Below are 21,216 nucleotides of genomic sequence, written 5' to 3' on the forward strand. Positions count from 1 at the left end.
TAGGTGTTGCTGTGAAGGTCTAATGTAGATGTGATTAAAATACATACTCAGGTGACTTTAAGTAGGGGAGGTTATCTTAGATAATCTGGGCAGGCCTGATGCAATCCACTGAAAGGCACTTAAAGGCAGAACTGAGGATTCCCTTAGAGAGGAAGACAGTCCCCCCGTGGGCAGCAGCTTCAGGCCATGCTCCAGAGTTCCAGCCTGCCCTACACATTTCAGACTTGCCTAGCCAGCCGCTACAGTCTTGTAAGCCAATTCCTGGCAATAAATCTCTTAATATACACCTTCTACTGGTTCTGCTTCTCTGGTTAAACCCTGACTAATGTAGAGTTTGGTACCACAAGTGGGGTGAACGCATTTGTGTTTTGCTTGTTGGATGGACATGTATCTTTGGGCATCAGAAGGCAGACTAGTAGGCAGAACAATGTCCCCCAACCTCCACTGAAGATGTCCACACTCTAATCCCTGGAACCTGTGAATATACCATTTAATATGGCAAACGGGAATTAAAATTGCACATGGAATTAAGGCTTCTAATGAGCTGACCTGAGAATAGGGGGATTATTCTGGATTATTCAAGTGGGTCCAATGTAATCATCAGGGCTCCTAAAGGTAGAAGAAAGAGCAAAAGGGGACAAACCAGAGAGATGGCAGCTTGAGAAAAACTTGGCCCCATGTTACTGGTTTTGAGGGTGGAGGAGCTAAGGAAAGTGGGCAGCTTCTAGAAGCTGCAAAAGGCCAGGGAATGGATTCTCCCCTAGACCTTCCAGGAGGGAATGCAGCTCTGCTGACACCTTGGTTTTAGCCCCGTGAAACCCATTTTGAACTTCTGACCTCCAGAACTGTAAGATAACAACTCTGTGCTGTTTTAAGCCACTAAACTTGTGGTAATTTGTTATAGCAGCGATAGGAAACGAATACAATTCCCCTCTCTCTCAGCAGTGAACCATCAACTGCCTCACCGCCATTGCCATGGGGGTAGGGAATTGTTCTCTCCCCGCCACCCACAGGTCAGTCAGCCCACCCTCCAGCCTCTGCCTTCCCCCTGCCTCAGCAGCGCCCCTCCCAGGGCACTCAGTGCAGTGCTCAGCTCTTTGACACAGCCTTACCCACGCCACAGTCTGGACAAATCTGGAAACGTCCATAGCCTGTAGCTGTGGTATCAGAGTTGGAACTTTATCAATATTTGTGGAAAAAAGGGAGGAAGGAAAGGAGTGCCGTGAACATCACCCTGTTCTTTACCCTCCCCACCAAGACAGTTCCCACACCACATGCACTATCTATTTGTAGGTTATTGACACCAGAAGACACTTAAGAGAAATTAGACAGGGCTGCCTCTTATAATTTTTTTTTAAAGTGTTTCATTCTCCCTCCAAGCTTACGAGGCCACTGGGATACTCTAGCTTTATAGCCTCATGTTATTTTGTTATTGGAAGGAAACATTTCTTCAGCTTCACTCACTTTCTCTTTCAGGAGAGTGCGTCAAGTGCATGTTTATAAACACCCTATGGAAGGAATCTTCTCTTCCCATGTGCAGAGCCTAAAAACCCATGACAACTGTCTAGATGGAGAGCAAGGGGTAAAAGGCAGTTGCATTTTTTTCCTTTTCCCCTTCCTCCTTTCCTTCCTTCCACAACTATTGATAAAGTTCCAACTCTGGTTCTGACATTGTTGTCAAATGTGTACTTGTATTCGTTTCCCAAGGCTTCTGGAAAACACTCATCTCACGTGGAGAGCAGCAGGGCATCAGGGAGTGTCCAGGCTTGGACACTGTGTCCAGCTCCATCCTGCCATTGAGAACCCAGGTCCTTCCCATCTTCCTGCTCTGCGGTCCTCAGCATGTTGGCCGTGACCCCTCACAGTGGGAGATGGCTACCTGCACAGACAGGACAGCCTTCGGTGGAACAGGAGGACATGTCTCTTCCTGTATGTCTCTCTTTATCAGCAAGGAAACCCTTCCTTGAAGACCCCAGCAGATGTCCTCCTATTCCTCACTGGCCAGGTTTGGGTCCCCTGCCCCTTCCTAAATGAATCACTGACCAGGGGAATGAATTTACCATGATTGGCTCTGGTGAATCCAGACTTACCTTTGCACCACGTGGGAGAGAGTTGGACGCCTGAAAGGCAACTCTGGGTAGGCAACAAACAGCATCTGCTACGGAAGATCTTGCAGTGGCTCTTGCGGGAATTCAGCCTAGAAAGCCTGGTGGCCTGGGTTAAGAGATTACCAGCAAGACAACAAGGAGAAAGAGATTATAAACTATTAAGGAGACAGCATGACCAGAACTTGGTGACTAATCAGGTGAGGAGGTTGGAGAGCAGAAGAGGGTGACCAGGTTTTCGCATGAGAAAATGGAAAGGAGGCCAACTGGGGCAGCTTCTCTCTTGCCTCTTCATTCGCACACTCAACGAATATTACTAATCATGTTTCATGAGCCAGGCACTTCCACTGTAGTATTTTTTTTTTTTAATTTATTTTTGGCCACGTTGGGTCTTCGTTGCTGCACGCAGGCTTTCTCTAGTTGTGGCGAGCGGGGGCTACTCTTCCTTGCAGTGCGCGGTTTCTCATTGTGGTGGCTTCTCTTGTTGTGGAGCACGGGCTCTAGGCATGCAGGCTTCAGCAGTTGTGGCACGCGGGCTCAGTAGTTGTGGCGCACGGGCTTGGTTGCTCCGCAGCATGTGGGATCTTCCCTGATCAGGGCTCGGACCCGTGTCCCCTGCATTGGCAGGCGGATTCTTAACCACTGTGCCACCAGGGAAGTCCCTGTAGTATTTTTAGAGATGATATTTTGAGATGTGGAAATGGAAGCTTAACAAAGTGAAGCAATTTATCCAAGGTCACTCCACTGGTGAGTAAGCAGTGGGCCTGGATTTGAATCTAGGTCTTTCTGTCTGACTCTAAAACCCATTTTATTGCCACAATTCCATCCTGCCTCTGCTAAGTGAGCATAAATCACAGTCCTTGCACCATAAAGAACAAGATAGGTAAGTACACAAGTGAATATACTAAATGGCAGAATGTGAGAAGCACTGGAAAGGAATTAGAAGGAACTCATGTTTTTGAAATTCTACTATATGAATACATTGCATCAGTTGTCTCTTAATCCTTGTGACAACCCTAGGAGGTGGTTTTACTCTCCCCTCCACAGATAAAGAACCATTCTGGGCAGACTAGAATAATGGTCAGTTCCTGGGTGACATGCTTTGCGTGTAAGCCTCACGACCACCCATGAAGGATGTGCCCACCCAATGTGAGAGGCCAAGAAATGCTCCTAGGGGCACAGAGCTCAGGTCCAGCTTGAATCTTTTCACGCCCCGTCCCTGGGGTGCAGAGTTTACAAAACACGTCCCTGCTTCTCAGCTCACTTGATCCTCTCTAAAACCTCTTGCACTGAGAATTATTATTATCCTATTTCATAAATTTTCACACTGACATTTTTTCTCACTTTAACATTTCTGACATCGGGATGGGTCTTACAATTGAGGGCATGTCATAGTTTAATTGGTAGCATTTACTTTTTTTTCTTAGTGGTAAATAAAACAACGATGGGCCTTAAAATCAACGGTGTCTTAGAGTTAAGAAAATACAGAATCATGCCTGTTTTGCAGATAATGAGGCTGAACTTCAGAGAGACTTGCTGGCTTTTCACGGTCACGTGGCTCTGTTGTTGTTGTCAACGCAGGCTGGAGGAGCCATGGGAAAGTCAGGGCCATGCAAAAAGCCACAGTACCCCTGGCCAGAGCATCTTCTCTGCTCTCAGGGGATTTGATTTCCAAGCACATCACAGCTTGCCGCTCTCATTTTTCTACAGGGAAAGGAAGCTCTGCCCTGTCCCGGGATGAACTTCAAAGGGAGTCTGTTCCCTCCTCATTCCTCCCCACCACGGGAAGAGCGGGAGTGTGGCTAAGACCAGAGTTATGCGCATCTGGGATCAAAAGAGTCCCCGTCTCTCCGGAGCACTCAAGGGTCTTGACTGAACTCCAGCTCCGGTCTGCTGAGTGATCAGTTGACAAAATACATCTGGGCGAGGAGGAGGTCTCTGTGATCAGCTGTCCTCTCCCCTAAACATCCCTGATACGTTTTCTCTCTTCATTACCCATGAGGTGTCAACCCTTCTGTGGTGATCCACAACCTGACACACCGCTTCCCTGTGGCTGGAAGGAAGTCACGCTGCTGCGGAAGGAGGTGGAAGTAGGGAAGGCATCCTGTCTGGAGACCAAGAGAGAGGGAAGAGGAGGGAAAGGAGAAGAAAGCTGCTGGAGGGAAAGGTGTGAACAGGCAGCTGGCGTTGCCTTGTCTTTATACCAAGTCTAATTCCAAAGCTGAGCCCTGGACCCAAAGCCAGGTGTGGGGTGAACACAGAGCACAACGTAAGCATGGCTATGCCTGTCCAGCACCTAGCCCTGCGCGCGCACACACACACACACACACACACACACACACACTCTCTCTCTCTCTCTCTCTCTCTCTCTCACTCGCACGCACGCACTGCCTGAGTCAATCTCTTTCCTTGCTTCCTACCTGGAACTCTCCCCCTGGTTATGAGAGCATTTGCTCTTCTCTTTTTGGATTTTCCATAGATAATGTGAGATCCCAAGTGTCACCTTACCTAGATGCAATCCTCCACCTCCACTGTATCTATATCTCTTCAGCTCTAGAGTTCCTCCAGAAAAATTCCCAAACTCCTTTGTCTGATATTCAACTCTCCCCTACAATCTAGCCCCTATCTGTATTCCCCAATGTAATAAGCAATACTCTTTAATCTTAATATTGAGCTCCGATAGAACATATTTCCCAACTGGACCAGAAGCATGCCATACAAAAATTCCACCTCTGTGTCTTTTCTAACTCCATGCTTCTGCCAATAATGCCCTTCTCTCTTGTTCTAGCTTATCCTGCCCACAGCTGGAGTTCTGGTCCTTCCCATGAAGGAGGCCTCACCCTGTGTCCATGCCAGAGGGAATCCTGTGTCCAGGGCTACTCCAAAGGGACCCAGGGGAGAACCCTCCGCAATCCTCTTTGCTGGCCCCACCGCGATGCCATGTACCAGTTCTGATGACATTGTTTATGCACCTGAATTCTAGTTCTGACAGGAGAGAGCTCTGTCCCTTGGTACCTGCTTGTTCCCCAGACTGAGCCTCAAATGTAATTATCCTCAGCTCGGTCCACTTCCGCAGCACCTAGCCCACCCGAGGGGCACATAAGTGCTGGCTCCCTGCTCCATCCTGCCTTCCCCATCCTGCTCTCAGAGACTGACTGTGCTCTGCTCTGGCAAATCCCAACAGCCCATGAAGCCCTCTGACTGCTGTGGTCACCAGGGCTTTCTCCATGCCATTCTCTTGCTTCTTAAGTGATGAGTATAGGAAGCAAGGCTATCTTTGTACAGACATGTCCTTTTCCCTCGACTTCCTTGTATATTCCTTGAGATCATAGACCATCTGCGAACCCCCCACCTCATACGCAGTGGGTGCAGTGAATGCACATTGACGATGCAAATGTTGAAATCCTCAGCAAGTCCTTGCTGATCCGTCGCCTAAACTCTTCCTTCTCTGATGATTCACTCCACTCTCAGCCTTCAGCTCCCACCTGTCTTTTTCCTTCTTGAGGGCCCCTCTTCCCTTTCTGCCGTCATTCACAATTAACTCTTAGTGGGTTAGATGAGAATTTTCTAGGGCAGGAACTGTGGGTTGCTCATGTCTGTCTCCCAGTGTCTAGCATGGTACCTGTCATGGCAGATAACCGGAGAGCAGCTGACTTGAATTGTGAAATTGAGCTCAAGAAACATGTCTTGAGCCCCTAACGTGTGCAAAGCATATGCTAAGTATCTTAGGTTCCAGAAAGATAATAAAAACAAGGTTAGGGTATCTAACCTTCAGGAAACTGGCAAGGCCAAGGCAGTAATAGCTCCCAATTAATTGCAAAAAAGTGCCACATGGGTTGAAGTTTCCTTTTAGATAAGGATTATCAACTGGTGAGATAGAGATGGTAATCTCAGAAGAACGTGGGACTCCTTCGTGGTTATTGGGACATGAACAGAATTCTCCATGCACACTTAGCTGCCCTTCTGGGGACACACGAACCCTTTGCTTCTCTCCTGGTGAAGTTCAAGGTCTTCAGTACTGTGACTGGCAGGTCGTGGTTAGGGAAAGGCCAAGAGCCACGCACCTTGGAGGACCCCAGCCCCCGCTGGCCCCAGCTTTTCCTCTTCCCTCAGGTGAAGACTGAGGAGTCTGCTGGGAGGAGACAGCCTGCCAGCCACCTGAGTGGCAGCAGGCAGTCTTGTCAGCCATTACCCTGCTGGAGTAATCCTCGAACCCGCGCGCGTCTTCATTTGATCTGCCGAGCCTGCAGGAGACCGTCAAATGCTTTTGGCTGATATCATATGCATGCATAATTAGATGGCCGCAATTACCATCTGGGCTCCTAGCTCTTGTTCCAACATCCAGGCCCCGGGCAAGGAGCTGGTGGGAGTGAGGAAAGGAGGTCTCCCCGAGCCCTGCCCATCCTCTGTCAGCCTCCCAGAGAGCAGATTGGAAGCCTGGAGCCTGGGACTGCAGCCCCATGCAAGGGCAGTGATGATCAACGGAGAGTGACAACGGGCAGGTGGCAGAGGGGATCTCGCCACGGTAGTGTCTCTGCCAGCTCGTGGGTTGGCATGGCACCGCGGGCCGGTGGGTTGCCATGGACATGGGGGATGAAGGTTCGTGGGCAGCCCTTGTATCAGTGAGGAAGCCAAGAGTAGGTGGGAGGGTTCTCAGAGCAGTGGCGGGGCCGATGACATGCCACCTGCCCCGCCCCTGGCACCGGGTTCTTCCACTTCCCGACAGCTGGAGCTCCCCGTGGTGCCAATGACACAGGCATATGCTTGGCCAGGTCTGGCTGACATTTTCCTGAGGCCGGTGCTCAGGCTTCCCGGATGCGCAGGACGGGTGGAGATGAAGGGGATCAAGGCAGCCTTGGGGGGAAGCTCTTCGGTGCCGAAGAGGCTGCAGAGCGTGGACAAGCATGGCCCTGAGCCCCCAGACGCTTCACTATTTTGTATCCCTTGACGTGGGGAGGGTCCAACAAGGGCAGGTTGGTACAGTCCCATGCCACCTGCTGTGCCCACGTTTAATCAACCAGTCGATTCAAGTGGGCATCCAACAGCTTCTGTCCAGAGGCGGTGAGACAAAGATCGTTCATGGCCCTTGGAGTAGGTGGGGCTGGGCCTGAAGCCCAGCTCTGCCGTTTCCAGCTGAACGCCCTAGGTTACGTTATCTAACTACCCTGTGATGCATGCAGGAAAATGAAGTTGTGGGAACTGAAGGGGTACCTGGCACGTAGATACTCAGAAAATGTTAGCTTGAGTTTTCCTTTCCTTCAGCGTAGGATTGCATCTGTTAAGGCTTCTGCATTTTCTGTTCTTTCCTGATTGGCAAAGGACTAAAGTGAAGAAAAAAAAAAAGAAATAGCCCCTAGAGAGCTCTAGGCTCAGCTGTTTGGCTTCGGGAGACTGTGTGTGGTCCATTTTGGCCAAAGAACCACCCAGCACTTCCAATGACCTGCTCTCCACTACTTGCCCCAAGGCAGAACATGGGCTCCCCTTGTGCTGTCCCGTAGTACCATAGGTACGTATCCATCATGGCACAGAGCACTTGGTCATTGTTTGTGTTGGAATCCTTAGTGCCTTGCACAATTCCTGGCAAATGGTAAGAGTTTGAGAAATGTTTCTAAAGTGGCTGACTGTGGTCTAACTGAGCTGATCTCACCATAGACTCAAGCTGGGCTGTCAGAAGCAGACTAAAGGAAAATGGGAAGAAACCAAGCTGAAGATGGAAGGGAACCAGGAGACTTCTGAAGGCCAACACATCGTCGTGGGAAGAGCATGGATTTTAGACTCAGCTGCCCAAAAGGTCGGCTCTGACAAAATAGTTGTATGATCTTGGGGAAGTTATTTTAATTAATTAATTAATTAGGCTGCATTGGGTCTTCGTTGCTGTGCACGGGCTTTCTCTAGTTGCGGTGAGCGGGGGCTACTCTTCATTGCGGTGCACGGGCTTCTCATTGCGGTGGCTTCTCTTGTTGTGGAGCACGGGCTCTAGGTGCGCGGGCTTCAGTAGTTGTGGCATGCCGGCTCTAGAGCACAGGCTCAATAGTTGTGGCGCACGGGCTCAGTTGCTCCGCGGCATGTGGGATCTTCCCGGACCAGGGCTCAAAGCCATGGCCCCTGCATTGACAGGCAGATTCTTAACCACTGTGCCACCAGGGAAGTCCCTTGGGGAAGTTATTTAACCACTCTGAACCTCAGTTTCCTCATCACTATGATGGATATAGTACCTAACTCACAGGGTTATATAGGCTTAAAAAAACAAATTATGCAAAATTTACCACATAGTCGGTACTCAGTAAAATGGTGGCTATAACGATTATACTTTAAGCTATGAGCTGGGACCTCCTGACCCTTAGAGGTCTGTTAAAGTTGACCAGAACTTCAAATCTGTGGCCTGTGCGATGAACCTGCGATTTCTTGATCTCCTTCACTTAGTGTTTCATGCCTCAGATGCTCCACTTCCAGGCCTGTCTGCACCCTCTCCTTGGCTGGTGTCCAATGCCATCTAATCACTTCCAGGATTTGCTGAGTTTTTGTAGACTTGATGAAGGTTAGAGGAGGCAGGGATTGAAGAGATGGTTCACTTTCAACTTTTGGCCATCTTGCCAGCTCTTTCTCTTTTCTTTTTTTCTCTTCCCTCTTCAAAGTATCAAGCAAATTCCTGCTCAAGTAGAACAGTTCTGTTCATTTCCAGACCTCTTGGGGGGGACTCAACTTCTCTTGAGAATTCCGGAGAATGAAGAGTTCTCCATCTGTTGTCCTGAAGGTTGTCATCTCACTCAGCAATGTGGATGGTCCTTTATAAAAGGACCACTAGACCCTCCATTCATAAGTTCTAAGAAGTCTTGGGATGATTTTTCGCCTTTATTCAAATTGGTGTCAGAGAGTAGGGTCAGCTATAGGGTTGGGTAAGGAGTTGTCAGTGCTGGAAGTCAGGTTTTATTGTGGATACAAATGATACATCTGGTCGAAGTAGGGACCCAGTCGGCAAATAGGAGTTCTAGGGAATTGCATCCAGAACCATGCATGGGGCAGGCAGTTGGCAAGAGCTAGGCAGGGGTGCATTAGGACTCCAGCCAAGCGGGGCATGGCTTCACTGCCACAGAGAACTGAAAGAATGAGCAGGAAACCTAGGCTGAAGACCAAGTCTTCGAGTGGGCTAGGCCCGGTTAGACCAGGAAAACAGCCCTTTGCTTTTAAATTCTGTGTTTCTTGCTCATGTGAGAGGCTATGGGATTACATTTCTCTACGCTCATGATGCTGAGGTGTGAGATGTGCTTCTTCCTAGAGATATTTGCTGGATATTCCCTGCCTTAATTACCCAGGCAAGAGGTCGGTTCTGGGACAGAACATAGAAATCAGAAGGCAAGTCTTAGATAGGTTGGAGGGTAAATCTCATCTCCCTTACTTGGACCTGGACCTCCAGGATCCCGGAAGAGAGGGGGAAAGGCAGTTTCTGGCAAGAGTCCAAGCCGGGGTCCATCCTGGTGCGGGGCAACTGTGTGAGGGCTCCACAATGAACATGAACCAATTGTAGGTCTTGAACCAGATCGTCTGGTTTTGTATTACTTTGGGTTTATTCCCTTTTGTTCCTCCTGAGCTTTTGGTAAAGTTTTCTGTAACATTCTAGCTTGATCTCACTACACTGTAGAGAGTAAAGAAAATGTTCCTCCCTACACTTGGGGTTGCAAGGTAAAGTGGGGAATCACCCTGCACTCCAGACTCCATCTTCTCCAGAGGCCTAGGTGGTCCAGGGCACCATGAGATCCCAGTTCCCTTTCACCTCAGCTGTTCTCCCATCACAAACTGTGGCAGATTGGAGTTTCAGTACGCTAGGGAAGATGGTCGTTTCTTGATCGTTGGCAGTGGCGAGGCTGTGACTCAGAGTATACGGGCTTCTTGAGCGCAATATTTATTGAGTCTGCAGCAGCTCAATCCATCCCTTTGGCGACTGAGGCCCTGAAGCTCTTTGCACCCTGATGAGGCTCATCTTCAGAACATGGGTTGGGGGCTGGGTCTACCGTGGAAGGACCTCGGGCTGCAGCTGGGCAGGGATGCAGTTGGCAGGGGGCGTGGAATCAATCCCCCATCCCCTCCCTGGCTACCCAAGCTCAGCTCCCAGCATGGACTGCAGTTCCCAGCAGCCTGCCCTTCTCTGAGTTCTGGGTCTGTGCTCTCTGCCGGCACTGAGGGGTCTCAGACATGTCCTTCTCTGTGCCAGCCCAACCCGAGCTGGCCTTGAGTGTCAAGGACCAGAGGAGGACCTCTAAACACAGAGCCCTTTTCAGGAGAATTCATCACAAGTCCACATTCAATTAGGGAGAGCAGGCTGGATGAGACAATGGTCCATACCCCCTGTTAAGTAACATCCCTAATTGATGACAGGGATGGTGTAGCAGCTTGGAAGCCAGCTCAGATTGTTTTTAAAATTCTCCTTTCTCCTGGGCTGCCTGCCAGAACTCCATGGCATGGCTCTTCAGGAGAACAAAGGAGGCTTTGAAAATCTTTCTCCCCCCTCCTTCAAATGCTTATCTGAAAGGACATCTTTTCCCCTTAGTTGCCACAATCATAAAAGCACAGGTGATAAACTGCTTCTTTGTAATCATCAATTGTGAGGGTTTCCCGCCTCCCCCCCAAAAAGCAGGAATTGCAGCAGCAGCAGCAAGAGAGAGAGGGCCATCTTGGCACACACACTGATGCCTATCAAGGCTCCGGAAAGGAGAGGGAGGGGGAAATGAACTTTGTTCAGTGACAACTTTTATCTCCAGGTCTTGGGCTGTTGAAATGTCAAGCCGGGGCTGGATAGGATTTCCTGACAGTGGCTGTGCCGCTGCCTGACTCAGGGGGATAGAGGGCTGGCGGTGGGTGGTAGGGCCTCTGAAGTGATCAGAACACATCTTGAATTCTTGAAGCTAGAGTTGGGTCTTGGTGGGACTATGTTTCTAGGGAGGAAGGCTGCAGGGAGAAGCCGTCAGATCCCGTGTTTGCAATGACCTTGAGAAATGATCTCTGAAAGAACAGTGTCTAAACCATTTGAGAGGAGAATCTGTCTGGTTTTTAAACTCCCCAGAAGTGTAACTGTAGAAGTGAGAGGTAGTTAGGCCTGGGGTTTGGATTGGTTCTAGACTCCTGGTCCCCAAGTCAGCTTGTGTCCTGGCTCGTCTACTTAGTTCACAGTTCATCTGCTGACCTTCACTCTCTGCCCTGTGATACACAGGCCACCCTGCGCAGTGTGGAGGGGAGCCCAAGGATAGGATCATTTACAGCTAAGAACAGTGCCACAAGCTCAGCTTAATTCAGTAACATATCAGATTTTCCAGATGACATCTGAGCCGGCCATTTTATTCTTAAAAAATTCATAGAGCAGCTACTAAGTAGTGCATACTGGTCTAAGTGCATCACGCATGTTTTACCCTCATAATAATCCTGTGAAACAGAGGAAGATAATGAAGTACAGAGAAGTTAAGTGATTTATCTAAGATCACACAGCAATTGGCAGAATCAGAGTTCAAATCCAGGAACACTGGGTCAAAAACCTTGTACTTGTTTAACTACTACTTTTTGCTGGCTTTCATGCTGCTGTGCTGGGCACTGAAGGATGAATAGGAGTTTGCCAGGTTGATAATGGGAAGGAGAGAATATTTGGCAGGAGTAAAGGCCAAATATTATTTTCTTTAGAAATAAAAGAAAAGGGGATTAGTGTTTGTTGAGTACCTATCTTGTGCAGACACTGTGGAGACAATTTCACACATTTATTACCTAATTTTATTTTCAGATTAAACCTGCAAAGTAGTTATCACTCTCCTTTTCCAAGTGAGGAAACTGAGGCTCTGAGAGGTTATATTAATTGCTCAAAGTCACATAGCTCCTGAGTGGTCACCTTCCACACTGGATTGATTTGAACCAGTCAAGACTCCCTTAGAAAAGGCTTGGCTTTTGTATTTCCTGAATGTTCCCACATCACTAGCATTTCCCTGTTTAGAACATGATGTGTAATTAATGTTCAATATTTACAGTGGTCTGTAAACTCCATGAGGACAGGGTCACTGTCTGTGTTAATGGCCAGTGTTTCTCCAACACACAACATTATGCTGGGCACACTGTAGGCAGGTAAGTATCTCCTAAATTAATGACTGGAAAATGCAGACTGTGCTGTGACCAGGTGCTCAGTTCTTTATTTTCCCTGTTACCTAACACATACTTCTCTAAGCAGCATCCCGAGTCTCATCTCGCAGGCTGATCTCCTCATCCCCACGGGTGAGACCACCAGATGAGGACACAGTGGTCACACCCAGATGATCAGAGGTGCTTTGACTGAGAGAGGGCGGGGCCTTGTGTCAACCACGGTCAGGGTGACGCATGTCCCCGTTTGCTAGGGAGAGTCCAGGTTGGCACCTGCGGTGCCGGTGAATAATTAATCGTGCTCCCTTTCACTCTTGAAAGAGCCCTGGTTTGCGAAATAAATTCTACGGTGACCCTAGGCGGGTGACTGACTGCCCACCAAGAGGCTTCTGTTCTTCCCAGTACTGACAGAAATCCACTGGGGAAGGGCAGAACCAAAGTGGAGCTTGGGGATAGGAGCACATGGAAAATTCCAGCGATTGTCCTCTTCCCCAAAGCCCTCACCTTCTCCCCTCAGATTGGCCCTCCTTGGGGTGGGGCTAATCACCGCCCTCTGCTGGAAGGCAGGTGTCTTAGTCAGAAGATCTGGCCCCTGGGCAGCTGTGACCTTGCGCTCTGGGGTTTGGGTTCTCTATCTGAATCTGAAGAGGTTTGTCACCTGTGCTCTGTACAAGCCCTCTGTCCATTTAGGGGAGGGGCCAACGGAGGACGTGAATCAGATGCCTGGACAGTCAAGGAAGTGGCTTCTGCCGCCCAAGTTCTCAGAGCCTGCAGGGGGCTCAGGGTTGAGGCTCATGGGTGGCATAGCCCTGCATCGTTGGGAAGATGTGCCCACGCCACACCTTCCCTATCCTTGGATCTCGAATTCAGGGCCACTGGGTGGCCAGGCTGCGTAGAGGAGTGGCTCTGTGGGGCGACTACAGGACCTGGGGAGGGGGTGAGAAGTCCCTGGCTGAAAGGTCTCCAACAGTAATCGACTTATTAGCCAATCAATTCACACGTCTATTTATCAAGCTTTTAGTAAGGGCACAGGGGGCCTGGCTCTGAGCTAAAGGGGTGCCTGTCAGGGAGTGTGTGTCGGGGCTGCTTCCTCGTTTACTCCCAGCCCCATCTCCTGCCTGTGCTCACTTGGGGGCCCTGCGTCCTGGGGTTGGGGCGGACTGCAGGGAAGGGCTGGGCCAGGAGCGCTGAGGGCAGGAAGGTGGGCTCCGAAGCCTGCCAGGGGCTGAGGGACATGAGTGGGGGTCTGACTCTTCCTCTGGGCACCTGGTGCTTCGTGGTCTGGGGAGCCCCTCCCCAGGAACAGGCTGTAGATTCTGGTTGACTCTTGCCCCCCGCCCTGGCCTGCCTCTCCTCCTGGCTGCCTGTCTTCTCAGGGGGCTCAGCCAGCTCCCCTTTGCCCTCTGGAGGTCATTTCTGACATCTCAAGCCCCTAAAAGCTCTGGCAAAGGCTGTCTCCGTTTGCACGAGTGATACCCTCCTCTGCCAGTGGCCTACTTTCTTCCTTCTGGCATTCCCAGACCCCATGTGCGGACCATTGGGGGGCCCCAAGAGTGGAGGCCCCGGTCTAGGAATGTCCGTGCAGGGTCTGGTTTGGGAAAGGATGGGGAAAGCAGGGGGGTTGTTGGTGGGGAGTCCATGGAGATCAGAGAAGCTTCAAGAACTGCATGGAGTCCTTGGGGAAGTGTCGACCCACTTCCTCTGAACCGGACTCTGGAGTTGGGACGAGAATCTGGCTGAAGTTCCCGACATGAGACACAGGTGCTGTTTCTCTCGGGTGCTGTCGGGCCCTCTTTCCTATGAGCAGTTCCCCACCTCACTGGACTTAGAAGGGAAGGTCTGCTCACAGGGTGAGATGGTGAACTGGAGCAGGGGGTCAGTGGGTCTTGGGGCCCTGAGTTCCAAGCCCGGCTCTGCTACAAACTGCTGTGTGGCCTCGGTCAGGCCCCCTCACGTGTGAAATGGGGGAAGCAAAGATAGCGGGGTCCTTCCCTTCACTGGACTTCTATGGTGCTGGGAATTCTAGGTCTGGGGGTGCTCCTTCACCCCTTGCCGTTTAGCTTGTGGAAAACAAAGAAAGCAGAGTCGCTGGCGGCCCTAGTGGGGCAGGGACTGCTTTGGGGAGCTCAGGCAGCTCCTAAATGCAGTAGAGAGTCCCCTGGAGAGGAGGGGGTCACTCTGGATGTCCCTGGAGGGCTGAGAGATTAACTGGTATTCTCTTAGCCAAGCTTTGATGCCTCTTTTCAAAAGTACGAGAGGCTCATTTGCATGTCATTTGCATCCCATTTAAACACCAGCTCATTTAATGTTCAGAAACCACTGAGTTTTCTTCCAAGCTCCTGCTTCTTGCTCTCCCCAGGTTGTTTCTCTCCCTCTCCCTCCCTTTCTTGCATCCTGCCGCTGGTCTAGCTGGACAGGCTGGCCGGCTTGGGCTCGGTCTCATTGGGTGCAGCCCGGCCTGAGGAGCGCACCCATTGGCTGTGGGAGGGAGAGGAGCCAATGGGGAGAGGGCAGCGGACAGATCTCCAGCCGGGCTGGGGAGGGTTGGCTGCTCGCCTGCCCTCCAGGCCCTGACCCTTCCCGGGCCTCGGGCTCTGCAGAGCATCCCTCAGGTGTCTGGGCTTCTCAGGCTGCCGGCAGCAACAGAGAGAGGGGGAGGCGGGAAGCAGGCCAACTGTTAACTGATAATGGGTTTACTACACCCCGGGGAGGAAAAAGAAAACAAAGAATTGATAGTTTGTTTTATTTTGCCACCTGCGGGCTCCTGGGGAGGTCTGCTGGGGAAACCTTGCGTGGGAGCTGGCGAGAGCTTCTCTTCTAGGGGACACAAAGGCTGTCGATTTAGCACTGTAGGAATACAGCAGGGAAGTTCCCCTGCCTCTCCCGCCTCCTTCCTCACCCTTGACTAGCCTCAAACCCAGCCCCACGGCAGACAAGGCTGTAAGACAGGGTCTTAGGAAGGGCTAGAGGAGAGAAGCTGAGTGGCTCGCCCAATGCCATGCCCTGGTCAGAAGCCGAGCTGGGACTGGAAGCCGCCTCTCCTGACCCCCCCACTAGGCTTTTAGAAAACCTTCGGGTCTCCAAGAACTTAGAGACCTGATTCCATGTCGGATTTACTCGCTCACCTTGCCTGTCCTAAGTGAGGGAGGAGCTTATTAAGGAGAGATGACGTTAGTGACCTAGGCTGGCCCTCTCCCAGCCAGAGGGGGAGCCCACCGTCCCTTTACTCCCCCCTGCCCTTCTGACATCATCTAACACCTGTCACCTGTCCTGTCTCTCCTCCAGAGCTTAGTGTAACTCTCATCTCCTCCTTGAAGCCTCCACCCAGGTCTTGGTCCTCCCTGACAATTTGACCCTTCAAGGTACACTTTCTAAAATCTTGTGTATTGTTCATCAGGGGCTGCAAGATCAGGGAGCTCTATTATCCCCCCACTCCCGCCCCGGTGTAAACTCAGAGAGCGATGTTCTACAGCCCCCTCTCTTTCTCTGTCTGCCTGTCTCTCTCTCTCTCTCTCTCTCTCTCTCTCTCTCTCTCTCTCTCTCTCTCTCTCTCTCTCTCACACACACACACACACACACACACACACACACACACACACACACCACACAAAGGGCTCAAGCCAGGTCCTTTACAGCCCCTGTCTGACTGGCCAAGGTGCCGCAGTTTCTCTGCATCCGAAATGAGGGGATGTGAGAACATTAGGCTCTCGTGATCTGTCCATTTCCGCAGGGAGCTGAGCCTCTGACCTGAGGATGGTTTGGTTTCCTGCCTGTTCAGCGAGCTGGGATTGGGGGAGGGGAGGCTGGGGCCGAAGGGAGCCTGGCAGAGCCCCAGACTTGCCGGGGGCGGGGGGGGGGGGAGGGTTTGGGAGTGGTGGTGCGGAGAAGCCTCCTCTGGGTTCCCTGGCACCGTGGGGCTGCGAGTGAACGCTGTACCTGTGGAGCCGTGTGAGCAGCTGTCTGTTGGGCAGAGCTCATTACCAGCGATAATGTGAGCTGAGTGACATGGAAGATCTGTTCTCTCCCCCTGTTACACTTGTCGTTCGCTCTCTTCCTCTGGCAGGTGAGCTAAGGGGTTTGATTGCCTCTGTGTCGGATCCCTCCATAATAACCAGGCCAACGAAACAATCGCGGCTCCGAGCACTTTGGCAGCAAGTCGCTTCCTAGCACCCTGGCAACAGGAAGGGGGCTGGTCCTGGGGTGGGGCGCTGGCTCCAGTGGAATTGCCCCTGCCCCTCCCCATCAAGGCTGCAGGAAATCCTTTATCCCAAGAACAAGGAGGATGCCCTTACACTCAGGCATTCTTGTTGTCAGAACAGCCATTGGAAATGACCTAAAACACTCTGGAGAGGCTGGGGGTGGAGAGGCTGGGGGCAGAAAGCCCCGCCTCTTCCTCAAGAGGGCTTTTGTGGCCCTGGAGGGCTTCACAGAGAGAGGGCTGTGAGTTGTCTGGCTCCTCTGTGACCTAGAGGTTTTCAGAAGCACGGGAAGTTAGATCTGGAAGGGCCAGAGCTCCTGAGGCGGCCACCAGCACTGCCTGGGGGACGCCCTAATAATACAGAGCCTGACCCCACCCGGAGCTTCAACTCACCTCTTGGGAGTGGGACCCAGAACTCTGTAGTTTACCAATTCCACAGGTGACTTTGCTACACAGCTAGAATTAAACTGCTGATCTAGCGTCGCCCCTGTCTCCCTGTTACAGATAGAGTAAGGTGGAGTGTGACAGAGCAGGTCATTTCCAAGTGCTGGGGCACCTGCAGAATGGCTTCTGGGAAGGTGACTGATTGCTGTGCAGGTGACACTGACCACACAGAGAGCACCGGCCTGGGGGGACCGTGGAGAGTCGGAGCGCCATGCAGAGGTCCCCGCGTGGAAGGCTTACTGGAGGGCTGGGGGCACGTGCCAGATGTAGCTGGGCACACGGGGTGCAGGTGGGTTGCAAACATATGTTGGGGACAACAGGCCCTAGAACAGGATCGACTGACCAAAGATGGGGTCTTGGATCCACTACGCGTTAATGTGACGCTTACTCCACATGTTAAGGGAACAGAAGGAACTCTCCTAAGACAGGGCTGGGGCCTGGCGCCAGAGGAGTCACAACGTTTTGAACGGAAGCCAGCAGAGGAGAGGGAAAAGGTGGCTGAATAACAAAAGGCTTTCCTTCTCCAGGTGAGAAGAGGAACAGTGGCCCAGCCTGAGCTGGGGGTGTGGCGTGGGAAAAGGAAGGGAAGGGAATGAAGCCAGTAGGTGAATGACCATCTGTTTTCAGAGTATGCAGTTCCGGTGACACATACACAAATCAGCCCTGCTCCCCAAAACCCTGGGCCCCCGACAGTTGCTGGGGGAAACTGGGGAAGGTTGGTCCTCACCTGTATTAATAATATTCCTTCATAATGACTATGCCGCCCTTGAATTGAAAGAAATACACAATCTCCCGTGGGCCAAACAGGGCCTTACCAAGCCCTCAGTGCCTTACCCTAAGCCAGCTGCCCCCTGTCTGGCATCCTGTGTGAGATAGGCAGGATTCTAAGAATGACCCCCCAAGACCCCTAGTGACCCTCACCCTCCCCTGAGAATGTGCTATCACTCCTGTGATTATGTCAACACAGTTGACCTTAAGGTAGGGAGATGATTGGGGTGGACCTGATCTAATCAAACAATTCCTTTAAAACCAGAGCTCCTTCTGGATGGTGGTGGAAGGGAAAGTCAAGAGAAGCACAAGAAGGATTGATGAGTCATGCTGGCTCGAAGATGGAGGGGACCGTGGAGGAGGGATGTGGGCCCCTGTAGGAACGGAGAGCAGCCCTGGCTGATGGCCAGCAAGGGAGGTGGGACCTCAGTCCTACAACCACAGGAACTGAATTTGGCCAACCACCTGAAGGAACTTGCAAGTGAATTCTTCCCCAGAGCCTCTAGATAAGGGACAGGGCTGGTCAACACCTTGATTTCAGCTCTGTGAGATTCGGACCAGAGAACTCAACTGAGCCTGCCCAGACTTTTGACCTATAGGCTGTGAGATACTAGTAAATGGGTGTGCGTTTAAGCTGCTAAATGTGTGGGGATTTGTTATCCAGCGATAGAAAATAATACACTGTCACCCGGCCTGGGCTCCATTCTTCCTAGTTTCTGGCCTCACATGGCAGATAAAACCTGATTCCCCCCCCACCCAGGTCAACTGGGTGCCCGTCTTCTTCTTCAAATCTTTTAATCCCCCAGAGACTACCTACACCCAGAGTGAGTTCTGACCTGTGGGCTGAGTGTCAATTTCCTCTAGTTCTCACCTCATTGTGGGAGCAGTGATGACAGATGTGTCTTGGATCTCAAGAATAATCTAGCCTAGTGGTTCCCAACTTTTTCATCCCTACTAATGGTAAGAGTAGTAATACATACTGATTACAATAAAGAGACCTGATATTTAACACATACTTCCCTGTGCCAGACAAGGAGCTAAGTGCTTTCTCTATATTATCTCATTTAATCCTCACACTAATCCTAGGAGATGGATATTATTATGACTCCCATTTTGTAGATGAAGAAACTAAGGCTTAGAGAATTGAAAGACGAGTACCACTTACCGTTATAGGTGGTTGAGCTAGGATTTGAATCTGAGCGTCTGGCTCCAGAGCCTGTGTTCTTAACAGTCACGTAATCTCTCCCTCCCTCTGCACCACGCACCCCGTATTTTTAAAGATTTTTGTCTACCAAACAAACTGCATTTATCAAGTAGTAATTTGTTTTCCCATTTTTTATTAATCAAAGCCATGTATGACTGCCAATCAGGGGTTCAGATTAGCGTGAGATTAGCAGTGTTATCACACTGAGTTGATACAATTCCAGCCAAAAGCAAAGAAATGATGTCTCAGTTAGCAGTCTGTGCAGTCTTATCTTTGGTATGTCATTTCTGCTAGGCATACAGAAATATTAAAAATAGCTCCTGAGCCCCCATTACTACCTGTGGGAACCTGTAAATGTCTGAGGACTGCAGACTGGGGCCACTGGTCTGGATCTTGCAGACCCTCCTTATCTGTTCTGCTCAGGCCTCTGTGTCTCTGCGACCTGTTCAGGTAGCTTTCCTCCACAGAGGGGGCTGTAGACACCCCTCTGCCCCCAAGCGCCACCGCTGCCAGGGACAGAGTGAACAGCATGGCACCCCCTCTGGTCCTCCAGGGCACACATGCACACACATGAAGTCATGTACACATTCACACACACACGTGCGCGCACACACGCACGCACACACACACACACACTCATCATGACCACTGTACCACCACCACCATCAGGCGTGTGGTCTTTTAAATAGCCTCCTTCCCTAAATCTTTCCCTGATCCCTACTCACTCCCTCAGATGGACAGACAGACAAACAGACACGCGCACACACCCACACGCCCACCATCACCACCACCACCACCATCTTCTCTTCCAACAGAGGAAAGTTCAGTCTTCGTCTAAAACATGCAATGTTCCAGTCTCACATCGCCGTAAATGTACAGGAGCATGAACACATGTAAGTAATTCTTTCCATCCTCACTATATGCGTCTGAATTCGGTTTTCATACCGTGAATCTCGTGCGATGAGCCCCTAAGTGTCCTTCATTCACTCAAAATATATTTCTTTAATACCCAGCATCTGCCAGGCTTTGTTAGATCCCAAGAATTTATTGTAAACAAGGGCCAGGTCAGCACAGGCAAAAAAGAGGCCCCTGGCAACCCGGAAGACAAGCTGAGTCGCAGGAACCTAGCACTGAGGGCAGGAGAGACTGGGACTACCAGGAATGAAAGGGGGACAACTGCGGTTCTCGGTGAGGGTCGGTATCTGCAGAGGCGGGGGAGAAGCACCCTTTAGAAAGACCTTTCAGACTGATGCTCTAATTTCCTACAATTTGCTGCCCTCTGAGCCTCCCCAGTTAGCCAGAATTCCAGCGGTCTCTTTGGCAATCGTTTTTACCTTGGATTATAAGTGGTGGCTAAGTGTCTACGCACTGGGCTGTGGTTGCCTGGGGCCATTGGTGGAAGGGCTACGCCAGGGATGCCAACGAGACAGTAGGGGCCAGAGGCTGTGAGCCAGGAGCCGGGTTTGGATGGGAGAAGTCCTCCACCTGCTCTAGACTGTGGGTGGGGACCTTGACCTGCAGGCATGAGGGACGTGGGAAACACAAGTTCTTCTGTGTCGTCACAGAAACATGAACTAATGGGCTGCAGGTACAGCCTACTTTAGAGCTGATAAAACATTTCATAGATGGGATCAAATGCAAATCTCTAACAATCCTGCAAAGCAGGCGGGACAGACATCAATGTCCCCATTTCACAGATGTGGCTCAGAGAGGGTAAGCAATCCACTTCCATCACACAACTAGTGTGTGACCTGGGAAAGCTACCCGAACAGGTCGCAGAGACACAGAGACCTGAGCAGAACAGATAAGGAGGGGTCTGCAAGATCCAGACCAGTGTGACCTGGGAAACTGGGACCTAGCTCTGTTCTCTTTCTAGCGCACCCAGCGGTGTCAGTTCTTGATGGAGCTGTTCCTGACGGCTGAAAGGACACACATGGGCCAGTAAATTAGCCAGAGTCTGGGGGCTTGTATTCGTTTCCAAAGGCTGCCGTAACAAATACGACAAACCGGGTGGCTTCAAACAACAGAAGTGTATTCATTCATAGTTTTGGAGGCTGGAAGTTGGAAATCCACATGTCAGCAGCATCGCTTCCTTCTGGGGGCTCGGAGGGAGACAGTTTAATGCCTGTGTCTCCGGCTCTGGTGGTTGCTGGCAATCATTTTTTTTATTTTTCATTTTTGCGGTACGCAGGCCTATCACTGTTGTGGCCCCTCCCGTTGCGGAGCACAGGCTCCGGACGCGCAGGCTCAGCGGCCATGGCTCACGGGCCCAGTCGCTCCGCGGCATGTGGGATCTTCCCGGACCGGGGCACGAACCCGCGTCCCCTGCATCGGCAGGCGGACTCTCAACCACTGCGCCACCAGGGAAGCCCTTTTGGCAATTCTTG

Source organism: Delphinus delphis, chromosome 8 (assembly GCF_949987515.2).
Source record: "Delphinus delphis chromosome 8, mDelDel1.2, whole genome shotgun sequence".
Classification (NCBI taxonomy): Eukaryota; Metazoa; Chordata; class Mammalia; order Artiodactyla; family Delphinidae; genus Delphinus; species Delphinus delphis.